Below are 20654 nucleotides of genomic sequence, written 5' to 3' on the forward strand. Positions count from 1 at the left end.
TAGGACAGCTCCTTCTAGATCCAAATGTTGGGCCCTCATAAAATAAAAAAAGTCTATACTCACCTCCCATGCCGGCGCCGCTCCCACGGTGTCGGCACTTGCAGCTCTGGTGCTGCTGTTGTGACACGTTATCCAATCAGAGCTGGTTCGCCGTCCCCGCCTTCAGACAAATCAAACATGAAGAGGAAGTCTGGGCTTCAGCTGATCCCTGGCTTCCTCTTCATGCTCAATTCAACAGGAGGCAGGGACAGTGATGCCAGCGCTGATTGAGTGCCGGCATCAAATATCACAATGAGCCTCGGGGAGAGCGAGTGCCCAACAACGCGGAAATGGCGTCCAGCATGGGAGGTGAGTATAGGCTTTATTATTTTATCGGGGCCAAGCAAGGGAAATGAGAAGTGTCCAAGTAGTGGACAACTTCTTTACGTTCCATAGACTCCTGAGTGAGATTTAAAGCCCCAGGGAACCCTGTATCCTGCACTACAAAGGGGGTCAAAACAACAAAAGAAAGCAGAAAAGAATTCAGTTTTTGGGATCGCTGGGAGTCCTTCTGGTAATCAGCGAGTTCTCTCTTGGATGTGGATAGGGGATAACTTAATTGTGGTAATAACCCTTTAACCTCCTTAGTGACAGAGCCAATTTTTTAAATTCTGACCAATGTCACTTTATGTGGTAACTAGCTGAAGAGCCCGGCGTTGCCCGGGCATAGTAACTAATTATGGTTAGTTATAACAAATTATAATGATTACTGCACAAATTGTTGCTGTATGTCATCTCCTCCTGCATATACAGTGCCTACAAGTAGTATTCAACCCCCTGCAGATTTAGCAGGTATAGGCTGGTTTCACATTAGCGCTTTTGTGCGCAGCGCATCGTGCGCACCCGTGCGCATGCGCACTGCGCACCTATACTTAACATGACGTGCGCATGGTCTTGCGCATACTTGCGTTTTCGTGCGCATGCGTTTTTTTGTCTTTTGCGCCAGGCGCGCCAGACGCAACATGTTGCATTTTTGGTTCCGCCCTGTCTTGTCAAAAAAACGCATGCGCACGCTTGCGCACGGAATGCGCAAAAACACCACATTGGAGCCTATGGGAACGCATGCGTGCGCATGGTCTTGCGCACGCTTGCGTTTTTTTGCGCATGCGTTTTTGAGTTAAACAAGTCTAGAATGTTCTCTAGACAATGGAAAAAACGTCACACTTAAAAACGCATGCGCATAAAAAACGCCAACGCATGCAAAAAACGCATGTAAAACGCAAACAACGCTGCGTTTTTTTTACACATCAGCGTGCGCATGACGTTAAAAAAACGCGCGTTTGTTTTGCGTTTTTCTTTGCGTTTTTTATGCGCCCGATGCGCTGCGCAAAAAAACGCTAATGTGAAACTAGCCTTACACATTCGGAATTAACTTGGCATTGTGACATTTGGACTGTAGATCAGCCAGGAAGTGTGAAATGCACTGCAGCAAAAAGCCGGATTACTTACCGGTAATGCTCTTTTAATGAGTCCACGACAGCACCCACTGGAGGTATCGGATCCGCCCATTTGGAACAGGAAACCCTACAGGAAAGATAAAAGGGGCGGTCCGCCTTTCCTCCTCAGTTTTACGTTTCAGAGTACCAGAAGGACCGCCAAGGATTAGGCAATGTTCTCTTATTTTAACATCTTTCTTATCCATTATTTGGTTGATATACTTTAACTATTGATATCTTTAGGGAGGGAAGTGAGCGGGTGCTGTCGTGGACTCATTAAAAGAGCATTACCGGTAAGTAATCCGGCTTTTTACTCTTCGCCACGACAGCACCCACTGGAGAGATTCCAGAGACCATCACTTGGGTGGGACCACCGTGCCAAGGACAGTCCTGCCAAAGCTTAAGTCAGAGGTTGATGAAAGATCAAGTCTATAGTGGTTATAGAAGGTAGAAGGGGATGACCAAACTGCCGCCTTACATATAGTTTCAATCGGAACATCTCCCTTTTCCGCCCAAGAAGTTGCCATTGCCCTGGTGGAATGCGCCCTGATGTTCCCTGGAGGATCTTCGTTTTTTGCGGAGTAGGCTAAACGAATGGCCTCTCTGATCCACCGGGAAATGGTGCTCTTCGTGACTCCATACCCCTTCTTACAGCCCTGAAATGAAACAAATAGGGCCCTACTCTGCCTCCAACTGTTGGACCTCTCAATATATTTTAGGACAGATCTTTTGACGTCCAGAGTATGGAACTTCTGCTCTTCCGGAGTAGAGGGATTTTTATAGAAGGTTGGGAGGAGTATCTCCTGAGATCTATGGTATTTTGTTGCCACTTTTGGCAGGTAGGCAGGGTCTGGTTTTAATACCAATCTGTCTTGGTATTCTTGAAAAAAAGGTGGATCTATTGACAAGGCCTGGATATCACCCACTCTTCTAGCTGAGGTCAGTGCTACCAAGAGGGCCATTTTAAGTGCTAAGTATTTGAAGGGTATTGTGTCGATTGGCTCAAAGGGGTCTACCGTTAGGGCGTCTAAGACCAGATTTAGATCCCATGTAGGGACGGAGGGTATGTGGATTGGAGCTATTCGTTCACATGCTGTAATGAATCGAGTTATCCACTTGTTGCCTGCTATATTATGGCCATATAGTGCTCCTAATGCCGATATTTGTACTCTTAGCGTATTTACTGCTAAGCCTAAGTCTTTCCCTTTCTGCAGAAATTCCAAGATTGGGATTATCGGAACTTCTGCTGTATGAGGTACTGTATGGAATTGAAGAAATTTTTTCCATATTCTAGTGTAAATTTGGGTTGTGGACTGTTTTCTACTTTGTAGTAGTGTAGTAATTAAAGACTCAGAGAATCCTCTTGTCCTCAATAACTGCCTCTCAAATTCCACGCCGTCAAGTGCAAGCTGAGCACTTGAGGGTGGAAAAAGGGGCCTTGGGAGAGTAGGTTGGGAGTCGAAGGAAGGACCCAAGGATCTGTTATTGACATAATTTGCAGCCACGAAAACCACGGTCTTTTTGGCCAGAACGGTGCTATTAAGATTATCCTTGCTTTGTCGTCTCTGATCTTCCGAATTACTTGAGGTAAGAGGATCAATGGAGGGAACGCATACGCCAGGTTGAAATTCCATGTAGCTAGAAGGGCGTCTAGTATGTCTGGGTGATCTGATGGAGATAGAAAAATACTGATGGAGATAGGGAGGCAAATGTTTTTATCTGCCTGTTCTCCTTTGTGGCGAAAAGGTCCACCTCGGGTTGTCCCCATAGGGCTACTATGTCCCTGAAGACCTTCTGATTGAGGCACCACTCTCCTTGCCGTAGAGTGTGTCGGCTTAGGAAGTCTGCCTTTTGATTGCTCTCGCCTCTGATATGAAGGGCCGAGGGACAAAAAATAGTTTTCTGCTAAGTTTAAAATTCTTGCCGCTGAAGACAGAGTCTCTGATCGAGTCCCTCCTTGTCTGTTTATATAGGCCACTGTGGTGGTGTTGTCCGATAGGATCCTGACATGCTTCTGTTGGAGCTGCGGAAGGAAGTTGTATAGAGCATAGAACACTGCAGTCAGTTCTTTTAAATTGGATGAGTACTCGCATTCCTCTCTATTCCACCTTCCCTGATGAAACCCATTCTCCATGTGGGCTCCCCAGCCCTGGGGACTGGCATCGGTGGTTACGATACAGGATGGAACTATAACCCATGGAACTCCTGAACATAAATGGTCATCATCTAACCACCACTCTAGAGAAGTCAAGACTTCTTGTGACAGGGTTATTTTGCTCTGTAAATGACCACTATGTCGCTTATCCTCTTGGAGGATCTGGTGTTGTAGTGTACGGACATGGTACTGGGCCCACCGGACTGCAAGAATTTAGTGATCCTAATAGTGACATTGCTCCTCTCAAGGACACACGTGGTCTATCTATAGCTGCTCGTATTTTTTGTTTCGTGAGGGTGATTTTTACCTGAGGTAGTAGACATCTCTGGGTCAAGGAATCTAGTTGAAATCCTAGAAATGTATGGAGAGATTGTGGATCGAGTCTGGACTTTTGGATATTGATGATCCAGCCAAGGCTCTGAAAAGAGGAGATTGCGTCAGTCACGCGTTCGGTACATTGTTTGACTGAATTCCCAATTATTAGGAAGTCGTCTAAATACGGCACGATCAGTGTGTCCTTTTGGCGAAGGTAGGCCATCACTTCTGCCCTCGACTTCCACTGCGACTCTTAGGTATTTCTGGAATCTATTGTGAATAGGGAGATGATAATAAGCATCTTTTAAATCAATCCCTGCCATTACGCAATTTGGGAAAAGAAGCTTTATAGTGAATCTAATGGATTCCATTTTGAAGTTATAAATTTTTATAAATGAATTAAGCTTCTTTAAATTAATAATGGTTCTAAACGTACCGTCTGGTTTAGAAACCAAAAACAGGGGAGAGTAAAAGCCTCTACCCTCTTGTTCCTCAGGGACGTCAACTAAAACTTTTTTAGCTAGTAGGACTCGAATCTCGTCTTCGAGAGCCTTTTGCTGAACTGAGGAATTAAGGCGAGTTATAACAAAGAACTCATAAGGGATCTGAAGGAATTCAATCTTTATTCCTTCCTTGATTATGTTCAAAATCCATGGGCTTAACGTAATTTGTTCCCATTTGGTAACAAAAAATTTTAATCTACCCCCAACTGGTGGGTCTAAACTCTTAATTTTTATCTCTCCTATATGTTGGCCCTCTGAAGATGGTACCCTTCTGCTTTTCGTCTTTCGTGGCCCATCTATTCGTTCTGTCCGACTGTCTTCTTCTCCCGAATGGCCGTCTCTTAAAGGTTTTCCTATAAAATGGAATGGGAGAATCACTGAAGGCCTTTTTCCTCTCTTTTGCCTTGGCGAGAATTTCGTCTAAGGCTTTCCCGAAGAGGAACTCACCCTCGCATGGGGTTGCACTAATTTTGGATTTTGATTGTGCGTCCCCTTTCCAGCTTTTTATCCACAGCGCGCGTCTGGCGTTATTCACCAGGGCTGCCGACCTCGCTGCCAGTCTTAGGGTGTCCGCTGAAGCATCTGCCATAAAGGCAGCTGCACCTCTTATCAACGGGATGGCTGCACGCAGTTTCTCCCTTGACACTCTTTGCTTGATCTGCTGATCTAATTGATCTAGCCATACCAGCATTGATCTAGCAGTACATGTGCTGGCTATTGCGGGTTTGAATACCCCGGTGGTGGACTCCCAGGACCTTTTGAGCGAAGATTCTGCCTTTTGGTCTAATGTGTCTGCTTACAATCCTGCGCCCTCGACCGGGATCGAGGTCTGTTTGGAAGTGGAGGCTATGACGGCATCCACCTTTGGTATTTTAGTCCATTTCAATAGGTCTTCATCAGTGAACGGATACTTCCGTTTTGAGGCTGATGGGAGAAAACCCCTCTGGTCGTGTTTTTCCCACTCTCTTTTGATGAGGTCCTTAATTGCCGGTATCACCGGAAATGATCTCCTCTTTTTTTCTGCCAATCCCGCAAACATAATGTCCTGCGCGGTTTGGGCTCCCCTTTCCTCTTCACACCCCATAGTATTTCTAACCGCTTTTACTAGGTTATCTACGCTGTCCAGTGGAAAACATGCGCGTCCTTCCATCTCCGAGGATGACGATGAGGACGTGAATGCGGAGCCTGAATTTAACTCCTGTTCTTCCTCTGACTCTGAACTAACAACGACCTGTTTCTTATGACTGGACTCTGAGGGAGTGCTGGCGCGGTTGATGGCTTGTATCTCCTCCCTAATTATGGCTCGGATATCTTTAGAAGACATCGTCGACCCCTGCCTGGTCTCTTTCATGCATTGTTTGCAGAGTTTTTTGGGGTAGGAGTCAGGGAGAGGCTCTGAACATAATGCGCATTCTTTATGTTTAGTTTTTTCTTTTTTCTTTGACTGAAGTGGGAGGTCAAAGGTAAAGAGAGGGGGGGGGGAGGAGGTTAGCTTAATAGGTAGAGTATATACTTTGCACATTCACCCAGTGAAGCTTAATACCGGGTCGGATGGCTGAGACGGTCTGGATCTGGTTTCTGCTGCCTCGCTCCTGCGGGCAGTCTCTGTCCTGGCGCTGCGGTCCCTGGTGGAATTGCCCCCAGCTGAATCCCCTGCTGGGGCCTGCGACTCCATGGGGGACGACATGGTTCCATCGTTGCAGCGCTGTTTTATCTTCACTCCTGTCGTTCCCCCGGAAGTCGCCCTGTGTCAGGGCGCATGCGCCGCGTCATCGCCATCCTACCCCGGAAGTTCAACCATTACTTCCGGGGTATAGGAGCGTCGGGCACCGGCCGGCTCCTGCGCCACCGCTACTCACACGCGCGGTTCGCGCGCTCATGGCTTCACCTCCCACGCTGTATCCCCACCGATGGGGGGGGGGGGGGGGGTGTTCTGCCTCCGGATGCCAGACCGGCTCGCTCCCTGGTAAGACCGGGCGGCCCTCCCCGGACCCGGTCATCACCGTTATGCCACCAGACGAGGGGGGAGTCGTCAAACGGAATCTCCCCCGACGCTGCTTCCGGACCGCAGCCCCTGCCGTTCCCGAGGAGACCGCACAGGCGGATGCATGGCCCAGGTAAGATCCTGCAGGATCCTGCTCCATTTGGAACAGGAAACCAAAACTGAGGAGGAAAGGCGGACCGCCCCTTTTATCTTTCCTGTAGGGTTTCCTGTTCCAAATGGGCGGATCCGATACCTCCAGTGGGTGCTGTCGTGGCGAAGAGTAAAAAAGAATGTTATTTGTTTAATTTTTTTTTAAATTGTGAAAAGTTTATTCAGAGGGTCATTTATTATTCAACCCCTCAACCCACCAGAATTCTGTTTGGTTCCCCTAAAGTATTAAGAAGTATTTCAGGCACAAAGAACAATGAGCTTCACATGTTTGGATTAATTATCTCTTTTTCCAGCCTTTTCTGACTATTTAAGACCCTCCCCAAACTTGTGAACAGCACTCATACATGGTCAACATGGGAAAGACAAAGGAGCATTCCAAGGCCATCAGAGACAAGATCGTGCAGGGTCACAAGGCTGGCAAGGGGTACAAAACCCTTTCCAAGGAGTTGGGCCTACCTGTCTCCACTGTTGGGAGCATCATCCGGAAGTGGAAGGCTTATGAAACTACTGTTAGCCTTCCACGGCCTGGACAGCCTTTGAAAGTTTCCTCCCGTGCCGAGGCCAGGCTTGTCCGAAGAGTCAAGGCTAACCCAAGGACAACAAGGAAGGAGCTCCGGGAAGATCTCATGGCAGTGGGGACATTGGTTTCAGTCAATACCATAAGTAACGTACTCCACCGCAATGGTCTCCGTTCCAGACGAGCCCGTAAGGTACCTTTACTTTCAAAGCGTCATGTCAAGGCTCGTCTACAGTTTGCTCATGATCACTTGGAGGACTCTGAGACAGACTGGTTCAAGGTTCTCTGGTCTGATGAGACCAAGATCGAGATCTTTGGTGCCAACCACACACGTGACGTTTGGAGACTGGATGGCACTGCATACGACCCCAAGAATACCCTCCCTACAGTCAAGCATGGTGGTGGCAGCATCATGCTGAGGGGCTGTTTCTCAGCCAAGGGGCCTGGCCATCTGGTCCGCATCCATGGGAAGATGGATAGCACGGCCTACCTGGAGATTTTGGCCAAGAACCTCCGCTCCTCCATCAAGGATCTTAAGATGGGTCGTCATTTCATCTTCCAACAAGACAACGACCCAAAGCACACAGCCAACAAAACCAAGGCCTGGTTCAAGAGGCAAAAAATCAAGGTGTTGGAGTGGCCTAGTCAGTCTCCTGACCTTAACCCAATTGAAAACTTGTGGAAGGAGCTCAAGATTAAAGTCCACATGAGACACCCAAAGAACCTAGATAACTTGGAGAAGATCTGCATGGAGGAGTGGGCCAAGATAACTCCAGAGACCTGTGCCGGCCTGATCAGGTCTTATAAAAGACGATTATTAGCTGTAATTGCAAACAAGGGTTATTCCACAAAATATTAAACCTAGGGGTTGAATAATAATTGACCCACACTTGTATGTTTAAAATTTATTAAAATTTAACTGAGCAACATAACTTTTTGGTTTGTAAGATTTATGCATCTGTTAATAAATCCTGCTCTTGTGTGAAGTTTGAAGGCTCTAACTTATTTGCATCTTATCAAACCTGCTAAATCTGCAGGGGGTTGAATACTACTTGTAGGCACTGTAACTGCATATCATCTCCTCCTGTATATAGTATATACCTGCATATCATCTCCTCCTGTATTTAGTATATACCTATATATTATCTCCTCCTGTGTATAGTAAATTATTGTATATCATCTCCTCCTGTGTATAGTATATACCTGTGTGTCAGCACCTCTTGTATATAGTGTATACAGTTGTGGCCAAAAGTATTGACACCCCTGCAATTCTGTCAGATAATACTCAGTTTCTTCCTGAAAATGATTGCAAACACAAATTCTTTGGTATTATTATCTTCATTTAATTTGTCTTAAATGAAAAAACACAAAAGAGAATGAAGCAAAAAGCAAAACATTGATCATTTCACACAAAACTCCAAAAATGGGCCAGACCAATAAGTTTCTTACAATGCTCTGCTGGAATTTTAGACCATTCTTCTTTGGCAAACTGCTCCAGGTCCCTGATATTAGAAGGGTGCCTTCTCCAAACTGCCATTTTTAGATCTCTCCACAGGTGTTCTATGGGATTCAGGTCTGGACTCATTGCTGGCCACCTTAGAAGTCTCCAGTGCTTTCTCTCAAACCATTTTCTAGTGCTTTTTGAAGTGTGTTTTGGGTCATTGTCCTGCTGGAAGACCCATGACCTCTGAGGGAGACCCAGCTTTCTCACACTGGGCCCTACATTATGCTGCAAAATTTGTTGGTAGTCTTCAGACTTCATAATGCCATGCACACGGTCAAGCAGTCCAGTGCCAGCAAAGCAACCCCAAAACATCAGAGAACCTCCGCCATGTTTGACTGTAGGGACCATGTTCTTTTCTTTGAATGTCTTTTTCTCCTGTAAACTCTATGTTGATGCCTTTGCCCAAAAAGCTCTACTTTTGTCTCATCTGACCAGAGAACATTCATCCAAAACGTTTTAGGCTTTTTCAGGTAAGTTTTGGCAAACTCCAGCCTGGCTTTTTTATGTCTCGGGGTAAGAAGTGGGGACTTCCTGGGTCTCCTACTCCTACCATACAGTCCCTTTTCATTCAGTCGCCGACAGATAGTACGGGTTGACACTGCTGTACCCTCGGACTGCAGGGCAGCTTGAACTTGTTTGGATGTTAGTCGAGGTTCTTTATCCAACATCCGCACAATCTTGCGTTGAAATCTCTTGTCAATTTTTCTTTTCCGTCCACATCTAGGGAGGTTAGCCACAGTGCCATGGGCTTTAAACTTCTTGATGACACTGCGCACGGTAGACACAGGAACATTCAGGTCTTTGGAGATGGACTTGTAGCCTTGAGATTGCTCATGCATCCTCACAATTTGGTTTCTCAAGTCCTCAGACAGTTCTTTGGTCTTCTTTCTTTTCTCCATGCTCAATGTGGTACACACAAGGACACAGGACAGAGGTTGAGTCCACTTTAATCCATGTCAACTGGCTGCAAGTGTGATTTAGTTATTGCCAACACCTGTTAGGTGCCACAGGTAAGTTACAGGTGCTGTTCATTACACAAATTAGAGAAGCATCACATGATTTTTCGAACAGTGCCAATACTTTTGTCCACCCTCTTTATGTTTGGTATGGAATTATATCCAATTTGGCTTTAGGATAATTCTTTTTGTGTTTTTTCATTTAAGACAAATTAAATGAAGATAATAATACCAAAGAATTTGCGTTTGCAATCATTTTCAGGAAGAAACTGAGTATTATCTGACAGAATTGCAGGGGTGTCAATACTTTTGGCCACAACTGTACCTGTGTTTCATCTCCTCCTGCATATAGTATATGCCTGTGTGTCATCTCCTCCCGTATATAGTATATACCTGTATATCATCTCCTCCCGTATATAGTATATACCTGCATATCATCTCCTCCTGTATATGGTATATACCTGTGTGTCATCTCCTCCTGTATATAGTATATGCCTGTGTGTCATCTCCCCCTGTATATACCTGTATGTCATCTTCCCCTGTATATACCTGTATGTCATCTGCCCCTGTATATACCTGTATGTCATCTGCCCCTGTATATAGTCTATACCTGTATGTCATCTCCCCATGTATGTCATCTCCCCCTGTATATACCTGTATGTCATCTGCCCCTGTATATAGTCTATACCTGTATGTCATCTCCAGGTTCCCTCCAGTCTGTACATGGTGGAGGTGCAATGTTCCCGCAGCACAAAGCGTTTTAATCCAAAGAGTGATACCACAGAAAAACATTAATAAGTGACATTTCCCACATGCCTGATTTACATCAGCACCATTTGTAAGATGTTCTTTTATTTTGTTAGCATTTTAGGTGGTTTAAAAATGTAGCAGTAATTTTTCATTTTTTTCAAGGAAATTCACAAAATTTATTTTTTTTTAGGGACCCATCCATGTTTTAAGTGACTTTAGGGCTACTATACAGCTCTGGCAAAAATTAAGAGACCACTGCAAAGTTTTATAAAAATCATCTTCTCTGACAGCCATTCCATTCCAGTGTCAGTTGAATTCCAACCAGAGTACACCTCATTCTACTTAATGTGCTGATTAGGTGATCACCTGAACCATATCTTATTTAACAAAGGAAAGTATAAAAAACCGTACTGTGGTGTTCACAATCCTCTTGCAATAGGACAAGCTGGATGGCAAAACAAGTGCTAGCAATATCCCAAAAGTAATAGGAATGAAAAAATAACTTTTAACCATGCCAAAGGAGTTGAAAATAAAAGTCTTGAGTGAGGAAAAGAAGGGCTCAATGCTGGCTTTACTAGCAAAGGGATACAGGGAGCGTAATGTTGCCTCCATCCTTAAAATTTCTAATGCGGCAGTCCATTACAACAAGGTCAAGCAGCAGACATTGGGAACAAAGTTACAGACCGGCAGAGGGTGAAAACAACTCTCCACTGACCGGGATGACTCATCTTATTCCAATGTCACTCAGCAACCGCAGGATGACATCAAGTGACCTACAAAAGGAATGGCAAATGGCAGCTGGGGTGAAGTGCACGGCAAGAACAGTTCGTAACAGGCTCCTGGAGGCAGGGCTCAAGTCATGTAAAGCTAGAAAAAAGCTTTTCATCAATGAGAAGCAAAGGAGAGCTAGGCTGAAGTTTGCCAAAGACCATAAGGATTAGACTATAGAGGACTGGAGTAAGGTAATCTTCTCTGATGAGTTTTATTTTTAGCTTTGCCCAACACCTGGTCATCTAATGGTTAGACGGAGACCTGGAGAGGCGTACAAGCCACAGTGTCTTGCACCCACTGCGAAGTTTGGTGGAGGATCGGTGATAATCTGGGGATGCGTCAGTAAAGCTGGAATTGGGCAGGTTAATCGTTGCGAAGGACATATGAATCAAGCCATATACAAAGTTATACTGGAAAAACAGTTGATTCCTTCTGCTCAGGCAATGTTCCCCAACTCTGAGGCCTGTTTTTTTCCAGCAGGACAATGCGCCATGCCACACAGCTAGGTCAATCAATGTGTTGAATGAAGGACCACCACATCAAATCCCTGTCATGGCCAGCCCAATCTCCAGACCTAAACCTCATTGAAAACCTCTGGAATGTAATCAAGAGGAAGATGGATTGTCACAAGCCATCAAAGAAGAACTGCTTAAATTTTTGTACCAGGAGTGGCATAAGGTCACCCAAAAGCAGTGTGAAAGATTGGTGGAAAGCATGCCAAGACGCATGAAAGCTGTGATTAAAAATCACGGTTAATCCACAAAATATTTATTTCTGAACTCATCCTGAGTTAAAACATTAGTATTGTTGTTTCTAAATGATTATGAGCTTGTTTTCATAGCATTATTTGAGGTCTGCAAGTACTGCATTTTTTACTATTTTGACCATTTCTCATTTTCTGAAAATGAATACAAAATTTAGTGCTTGTAAATTCGAAGACATGTTGTCAGTAGTTTATAGAATAAAAGAGCAATTTACATTTTACTTAAAAATATAAAATTCAAAAATCTATATATATATAAAATTGAATGTATGTGTGTATCACCAACCAATCACGAAGCATCTTTCATTTCACCAGAGCTGTTTAAAAGAAGCTGAGCTGTGATTGGTTGCTATGAGCAACAGTTTTCCCACTCGACAACACCTCAGCAGACCCTGACCGGGTGGGAGAAATCTAGCATCCCTTGGAACATAATCTCCCAGCCATTGTCTGCCCCCCAGAAAGGAGCAGAGAGCAAATCACAAATGATTCACCCCCTCCCGTGCCCATATACCCAACACACATCCTGCATCCCATAGGCACATCTTCCCTCTTAAAGGGATCTCCGGTATGGAAGTTAGGGCAAATCCCTCAGCGCTCTAATACTGACCCCGAGGCCTCTCTTAAAAGGGATCATTGGTATGGAAGTTAGGGCAAATCCATCCAACACTTTGGTTTTGACCCCAGGCCTCTCTTAAAGGGATCCCCAGTATGGAATTAGGACCATTCCACTCAGCACTGTGGTTCTGACCCCAAGGTCTCTTAAAGGGATCCCCGGTATGGAAGTCAGGGCAATTGCCTTCAAATGCTCTGGTTCTGACGCCAGGACTCTCTTAAAGGGATCCCCGGTATGGAAGTTAGGACCGTTCCACTCAGCACTCTGGTTCTGACCCCAGGCTGATGGGATGATGTGGGATATTAGGGGTAGTAGTCCGGTAGCTCTGGCTGACGGGATGATGTGGGATATTATAGTGAATGTGGCTCTGCGGATTCGGCAGGGCTATACACTCAGATTATATATATATGGAAAAAAATAGGCAGCACTCAAACTAAATGTGAAAAAAGTGGATACTTCACTGATCCTCAGACGGCAACGTTTCAACGGTGACCCGTCTTTGACAAAGACGGGTCACCGTTGAAACGTTGCCATCTGAGGATCAGTAAAGTATCCACTTTTTTCACATTTAATTTGAGTGCTGCCTATTTTTTTTCCTTTTGTCATTTTGGCTGTTTGGACACTGCTGAATAGGTTTTGCACCTGCTGTATTATTTTGGTAGTGCTGCCCTTTTGTCTTGAATATATATATATATACACACTCACTGGCCACTTTATTAGGTACACCATGCTAGTAAGGGGTTGGACCCCCTTTTGCCTTCAGAACTGCCTCAATTCTTCGTGGCAGAGATTCAACAAGGTGCTGGAAGCATTCCTCAGAGATTTTGGACCATATTGACATGATGGCATCACACAGTTGGCGCAGATTTGTCGGCTGCACATCCCTGATGCGAATCTCCCGTTCCACCACATCCCAAAGATGCTCTATTGGATTGAGATCTGGTGACTGAGGAGGCCATTTGAGTACAGTAAACTCATTGTCATGTTCAAGAAACCAATCTGAGATGATTCGAGCTTTATGACATGGCGCATTATCCTGCTGAAAGTAGCCATCAGATGTTGGGTACATTGTGGTCATAAAGGGATGGACATGGTCAGCAACAATACTCAGGTAGGCTGTGGCGTTGCAACGATGCTCAATTGGTAACAAGGGGCCCAAAGAGTGCCCAGAAAAAATTCCCCACACCATGACACCACCACCACCAGCCTGAACCGTTGATACAAGGCAGGATGGATCCATGCTTTCATGTTGTTTACGCCAAATTCTGACCCTACCATCCGAATGTCGCAGCAGAAATCGTGACTCATCAGACCAGGCAACGTTTTTCCAATCTTCTACTGTCCAATTTCGATGAGCTTGTGCAAATTTTAGCCTCAGTTTCCTGTTCTTAGCTGAGAGGAGTGGTACCCATTGTGGTCTTCTGCTGCTGTAGCCCATCTGCCTCAAAGTTCGACGCACTGTGCGTTCAGAGATGCTCTTCTGCCTACCTTGGTTGTAACGGGTGGCAATTTGAGTCACTGTTGCCTTTCTATCAGCTCGAACCAGTCTGCCCATTCTCCTCTGACCTCTGGCATCAACATGGCATTTCCGGCCACAGAACTGCCGCTCACTGGATTTTTTTTCTTTTTCGGACCATTCTCTGTAAACCCTAGAGATGGTTGTGCGTGAAAATCCCAGTAGATCAGCAGTTTCTGAAATTCTCAGACCAGCCCTTCTGGCACCAACAATCATGCCACGTTCAAAGGCACTCAAATCACCTTTCTTCCCCATACTGATGCTCGGTTTGAACTGCAGGAGATTGTCTTGACCATGTCTACATGCCTAAATGCACTGAGTTGCCGCCATGTGATTGGCTGATTAGAAATTAAGTCTTAACACACAGTTGGACAGGTGTACCTAATAAAGTGGCCAGTGAGTGTATATGTATGTATGTATATATATATATATATATATATATATATATATATATATATATATATATATATATTTACATTATAATTTGTTATAACTAAGGCTGAGTTCACACGTTGCGTTTTTTCGCATTTCCGCGGCGGTTTTAACTGTGCGATTTTTCGCGAAAATGCGAAAAATAAGCATCCCATGCATTCCTATGGGATTCCGCAATGCTGTGCTAATGCTGCAGTTTTTACCGCGGCGGAATCGCTTCACGGTAAAAAAAAGCAGCATGCTCATTAATTTTGCACAATCGCGGCGATCCCGCACCCATAGGAATGCATTGTTCTGCTTACTTTCCGCATGTGGCTGTGCACACCATGCGAAAAGTAAGCAGAACTTTTGCGGATGGTACCCACTGTCCAGAGGAGAGGAGACTGTCCTCCGGGCTTTGGGTACCATATCCCTGTAAAAAATAGAATTTAAAATAAAAAATATTGTTATTCTCACCCTCCGGCGTCCCGCGCAGCCTTCCCGCCTCTCTCCACGCTCCCGGTCCCAGTAAGCCTTTGCGAGCGATGACCTCTGTCATCGCGGTAATTGTCGCAAAGGATTACTGGGACCGGGAGCGTGGAGAGAGGCGGGAAGGCTGCGTGGGACGTCGGAAGGTGAGAACAACAATATTTTTTTTTTTATTATTATTTTTTTACATTCTTTTACTATTGATGCCGCATAGGCGGCCTCAATAGTAAAAAGTTGGTCACACTCGTCAAACAGTGTTTGACGAGTGTGACCAACCTGTCAATCAGTTCTCCAAGCGATGCTCCAGATCGCTTGGAAAACGCTAGCAATTCCGGAAAATCGCGGAAATTTAAAATGCAATTTTCCCGCGGAATGGAATTCCGGAACTCTTGCAGTAATTTCCGCAAGAGTTCCGCTACGTGTGAACCCAGCCTAACCGTAGTTAGTTACTATGCCCAGGCAGCGCCGGGCTCTTTAGCTAGTATACCTATAAAGAGAAAAATCAGACAAACTGAAAATTTTGCATTGGTCTCTTAATTTTTGCCAGAGCTGTATATTGGAAAACCCCAAAAGTGATACCATTTTAAAAACAGCGCCCCTGGACATATTGAAAACTGCCGTCAGGAAGTTTATTAACCCTTCAGGTGATTTTCAGGAATTAAAGCAAAGTGGTATAGCAGGAATGAAAAAGTGTAGTTTTACCACCTAAAGGACCTGTTAAACGTATCAATGTCCCAGCAATCCCACCAACGATCCGACGTGGATGGGATCGCTGGGACATCGTTAGCTGATCGCTGGTGAGCTGTCACATTGCTCTTAAGCCCCCGTTACACACTGCGATATCGCTAGCAATTTCGCTGTAAAGTCACCGACTTTGTGACGTTGCAGCGATATTGCTAGCGATATCGCTATGTGTGATACTTACCTCCGACCGGCTCCCCCGCTGCTTATCGTTGGTCGCGCGAGACGCTCCTGGACCATTTCTCGTCAGGCGCTTCCTGCTGGGCTTCCTGTGGCACCAACGAGCGACGCGTGGACGCGGGCGGGAGGACGCAGGATCGCCTCATCTGACACGTAAGTAGCGACCCCCGACCCCAGCGATGTCGCTGGTGAGATCTGCCTGTGTGGCAGCTCACTAGCGACCACTTAGCGATGCACCAGCGATCCATATCGTTGTCGGGATCGCTGGTGCATCGCTATGTGTAACGGTACCCTTAGATACCCGCTGTTTACCTTGGAAACGAGCGTTGCTGATAGTTGGTCTCCTGCTGGCCAGCGCTATCAAAAATCGGCCCAGGACGATGGAGCGCGATCAGCAATACCCGGCAGGGGGGGGGGGGGGTAGGTCGCTGAACCACGTCACACACAGCGATCTCGCTGGCGATATCGCTGAGTGCGACGGGGCCTTAAGGGTCTGTGCACACGTTGCGGATTCTGCTGCGGATCCACAGTGGATTTGGCCTTGTGGATACGCAGCAGATTCTCCTGCGGTGTACAGTACCATTATATTCTATGTAAAATAAATGCCGTGCACATGCTGCAGATTTTTCCGCGCAGATTTGCTGCGGGTTTGAATCCGCAGCACGTCAATTCTTTGTGTGGATTTTGCAGCGTTTTTACACCTCTTCCATTATAGGAATCCGCAGGTGTAAAAACGCAGGCGAAATCTTAACAAAAACTGCAGGCCATTTTACCTGCGGATTCAGCCAAATCCGCAGCAGAATCCGCAATGTGTGCACATACCCTTAATGTCGGTAACTCCTAAAGAGGCCGCTGTTGCCGATAGACTCGAAAGCTGCTACTTGGTTGTGAATTGCCAAGGAAAACATCAGGACCACGCAATCATGATCTCAGGGTGCTGATGGGGATAAAGAGGAGTCCCCCACACTCTGTTAACCATTTCTATGATGTAGTCACTATTGACAACCGCATCTAAGGGGTTAAACAGGTATGGACGGTACCAACACTGAGCGTGGCTGATGCAGCAAGTTGTCAGCTATAGTGTACAGCCGACAGCTGCTGGATTGTCACCTGTATGGGGATGCTAGTCTCATATCTCAGGTCAGTAAAAAGTCGTATTGGCTGTCATTAAGGGGTTAAAAGGGGCTGTCCATCTTTAGCAACAATTTTTTCTCACTTAAATGCATGCAATTGGGGCTAAAAATCATTTTTGCAATTGTGTTACATTACAAGTTTTGCCCCCTATAGCTGCTGTATTACACGGCCTATTGGTGGCTGTAGACTGGCCGCTGGAGGACGGGCATGTGACCAGACTTGTCAAGCAGCCTCCTCCAATAGAAAAGCAGATTTCTCATGTGAGGTTTTCATTTGGACAAGGCTGATGGACAGGTGTGGTCACATGCTCTCCCACCAGCGGCCATTGTACGGACCGGAGAGCTGCACTAACAAGAGCAGGAGGAGAACCCGTCACACCTATATAATAGTAACCTACTCAAAATCAGGTCCCCAACATATCTGATTAGAGATACTGTGGCCGACTATGGAATACAGAGACTATACGAGACAAATAGTGCAAAAATGGACAAATAGGTGGACAACCCCTTTAGGCTATGTGCCCACGTATGCAGAAAAAAAAACACTTCTTCCCAGGAAAAGCGTGCAGGTTTTTTTGCGTCTTTTTCCGCGTTTTTGCAGCGATTTTTGCGTTTGAAATTCAAGCCCTTTCCAAGCAATTTGAAGCATCACTTGGAATGTGAGTCACAGGTTGGTCACACTCGTCAAACATAGTGTTTGACAAGTGTGAGCAGCTTTTTACTATTGAGGAGCCTATGCGGTATCAATAGTAAAAGATAGAATGTTAAAAATAAAAAAATCGTGATATTCTCACCTTCCGGCGTCCCGCGCAGCCTTCCCAGGCCTCAGCGATGCTCCCATTCCCAGTAATGCCTTGGGAGTCCTTTGATGACGTAAAGTCCCGCGATACTGTAGCGGTCTCGCAAGATCGTACGTCATCACAGGTCCTTGCCGCAAGGCATTACTGGGAACGGGAGCATCGCTGAGGCCTGGGAAGGCTGCGCGGGACGCCGGAAGGTGACTATAACCTGATTTTTTATTCTTTTTTTTACAGGGATATGGTACCCAGTGCCTGGAGGACAGTCTCCTCTCCTCCGGACCGTGAGTACCATCCGCACATGAGCCGCTCACTTTGTGCATGGTGGGCATAGCCACATGCGGGAAGTAAGCGGATCTCATGTATTCCTATGGGTGCGGAATCGCGGCAATTCTTTTCGGAATTGCGGCGATTCCGCAAAAAGAATGAGCATGCTGCGTTTTTTTCTGCGATGCAATTCCGCCACGGGAAAAAAAAAAATAAATAAAAAAAAAATCGCAGCATTAGCACAGCATGTGCGGAATGCCATAGGAATGCATGGAGTGCGTTCTGTATGTGGTTTTTAAGCGTTTTCGTGGCAAAAACGCTTAAAAATCACGTGTGCACACAGCCTAAAACTCCAATCTCAGTTTTAGTTCATAGTGCTTCTATAATGTAAGGAGGTGATGCCGCAGCACCAGAGCCCAAACCCAATACTATCATCTGGGCCAGTAACCCATCACTGCTTGCAGTATACGATCCCTGAGGTCAGTGATTGGATGCAGCATGGACGAGTAAACACATACTGATGGAGACCATCAGACAGCAAGAGATCGAAAAGGTAAATTGCTTTTTTCATTTTAAAATTTTCATTGCCTGCCGATAGGGAAATCCTGACCAACCATGTTACGGGATCCTCCTAACACATACACTAAAGGGAATCTGTTGGTAGGATCACCTCTGCTAAAAGGTATTTATGGGCACATAGGTCACAGGAAGCTGAATAAAATGACACCATGATATCTGTGATCTGATGTTTCATTCCAGAGAAATCCTCATTTTTTACTAATATGTAAATGAGTTGTTAAGATCTCTAGGCCGGACATAGATCTCCCTGAGAATCTGCCTCCAGAGATTATTTTACATGAAAGAGGAGAAATTATCAGTGTGAGACATGTAGGATCAGGAGAGCAGACTGTCAGTCATTACATGTCTCACACAGGTAATGCCTCTTTCAAAAAAAAAAAAAGCTCTGGACAGATTCTCAGGGAGATCTATGTCATAGATCTTAACAGCTCATTTACATATTAGGAAAAACGTGGATTTCTCTGGAATAAAACATTGGATCGCAGATAAAGATATCATTTTGTTTGGCTTGCTATGACCTGCATGCCCATATAAATGGCCTAAGATGGTTGCTCCTACTGACAGATTCCCTTTAAATCCAGTCTCCAAAGTTTATGGCCAAAAAGAGCCGTGTGATGCCACGGTAGGGTGGCTGTGATCGCGGTAAAGGTTTTGGTGAATGTAGAGTGTGTCTACATTCACCAAAAAATAGATCAAGCATGTTTGGCTATTGTCAGGACTTCAATAGAAGTGAACAGGGAGCTGGGTTGAAATTCCACCAAGGATGACATCTGCAATACGTTTGTATGTGGGTTTCCTCCCACACTTCAATACTGATAGGGAATGTAGATTGTGAGCCCCAATGAGAACAGCGATGATGATGTCTAGAAAGCGCTGCGGAATATGATGGCGCTATATAAGTAGACAAAATGCCGCAACCACTGCTCTATTTACTACAGTAAAAGACGAGCCCGTTTGATCATAAATACAAATTCCACATGTTCTTCTCCATCGAGTATACCAACCACAGGCCACACAGACCTCTGGCCTAACCCACGGTGACGGTTCACCCACTGAGCTCTGCTACATAAGTCAGATTCCAGAGACAATGCCGCCCCACGGTGCACTGTAATGATATCATACTGATGTCATCCTCGCTCAGGACGGCAGCGTCCCATCTCTACCACCAGCGACTGTGGAGAAGGCTGGATGCACAAGGCCTCCAGGAGAAGAGGGCCGAAGAAGACCGCGTGCCAGCAGGATCCCAGCCGCTGCTCCTACCACGCTACAGGATGGCACAACGGCTGGGAACGCCGCCTCAGAAAGAGTTAATGAGTCAGCCAGCAGAACGTGCTGTGGCTGCCAGCTCTGCGACAATGTGCTGTCAGAAATAAACCCAGCCCTGGGCTATATGAATAGCTGCACTGCCCCAGCCCGATGGCAAGGGGGAGGTCAAGAGAAAAAGGACTGGGCAGCTGCTGCAGAACCTCTTGGCAGACTCAAGAGTCATTCTGCATGTAATAAAGAGGCAATTTTTATTTTTTCGCCCTTCTGGATAAGAGTTAGACAAACTTCTGCAGGGCAACAACGCAGTGAGGGGTAAGAGACAGCGGCACCGACATGAATGCCGGGGTATAGAATGAGGCCCGCCGCAACTTCTACACAAAGCGCAACATCTCCAAACAGATGGCAACAGGGGGGTGAGGACTAAATGGCAAGAGGAGAAAGTGTGTGTGTGTGTTATTACTTTACACACACATATATGCAGGTGTGTAATATATACTCATGTATATGCTGTGTAATACATACAGGTGTGTATGTATTACACAGCATATACATGAGTATATATTACACACCTGTGTGTATATATATGTGTGTGTATAAATGTGTGTGCGCGCGAATATATATAGTATATGCATACACCTATACGTAAGAGTGCATAATTGTGTATATATTGTGCAGTAGAGATATACACACACTTATTCATACCTAATGTATATAAGTATACATATGTATGTGTATATAGTATAGCGTACACCTATATGTAAGTGTATAGCTATGTGTATATATTGTACAGTATTCACA

General features: G+C 45.5%; 1 protein-coding gene across 2 annotated transcripts in view; it reads right to left on the reverse strand.

Moving 5' to 3' along the window:
• Positions 1 to 20654, reverse strand: part of PELI2 (pellino E3 ubiquitin protein ligase family member 2) — a 90934-nt gene that overhangs the window by 69510 nt on the left and 770 nt on the right. The window lies entirely within an intron of this gene.

This window comes from Dendrobates tinctorius, unplaced genomic scaffold (genome assembly GCF_039654945.1).
Source record: "Dendrobates tinctorius isolate UK_male_01 unplaced genomic scaffold, ASM3965494v1 ptg000010l, whole genome shotgun sequence".
Classification (NCBI taxonomy): domain Eukaryota; kingdom Metazoa; phylum Chordata; class Amphibia; order Anura; family Dendrobatidae; genus Dendrobates; species Dendrobates tinctorius.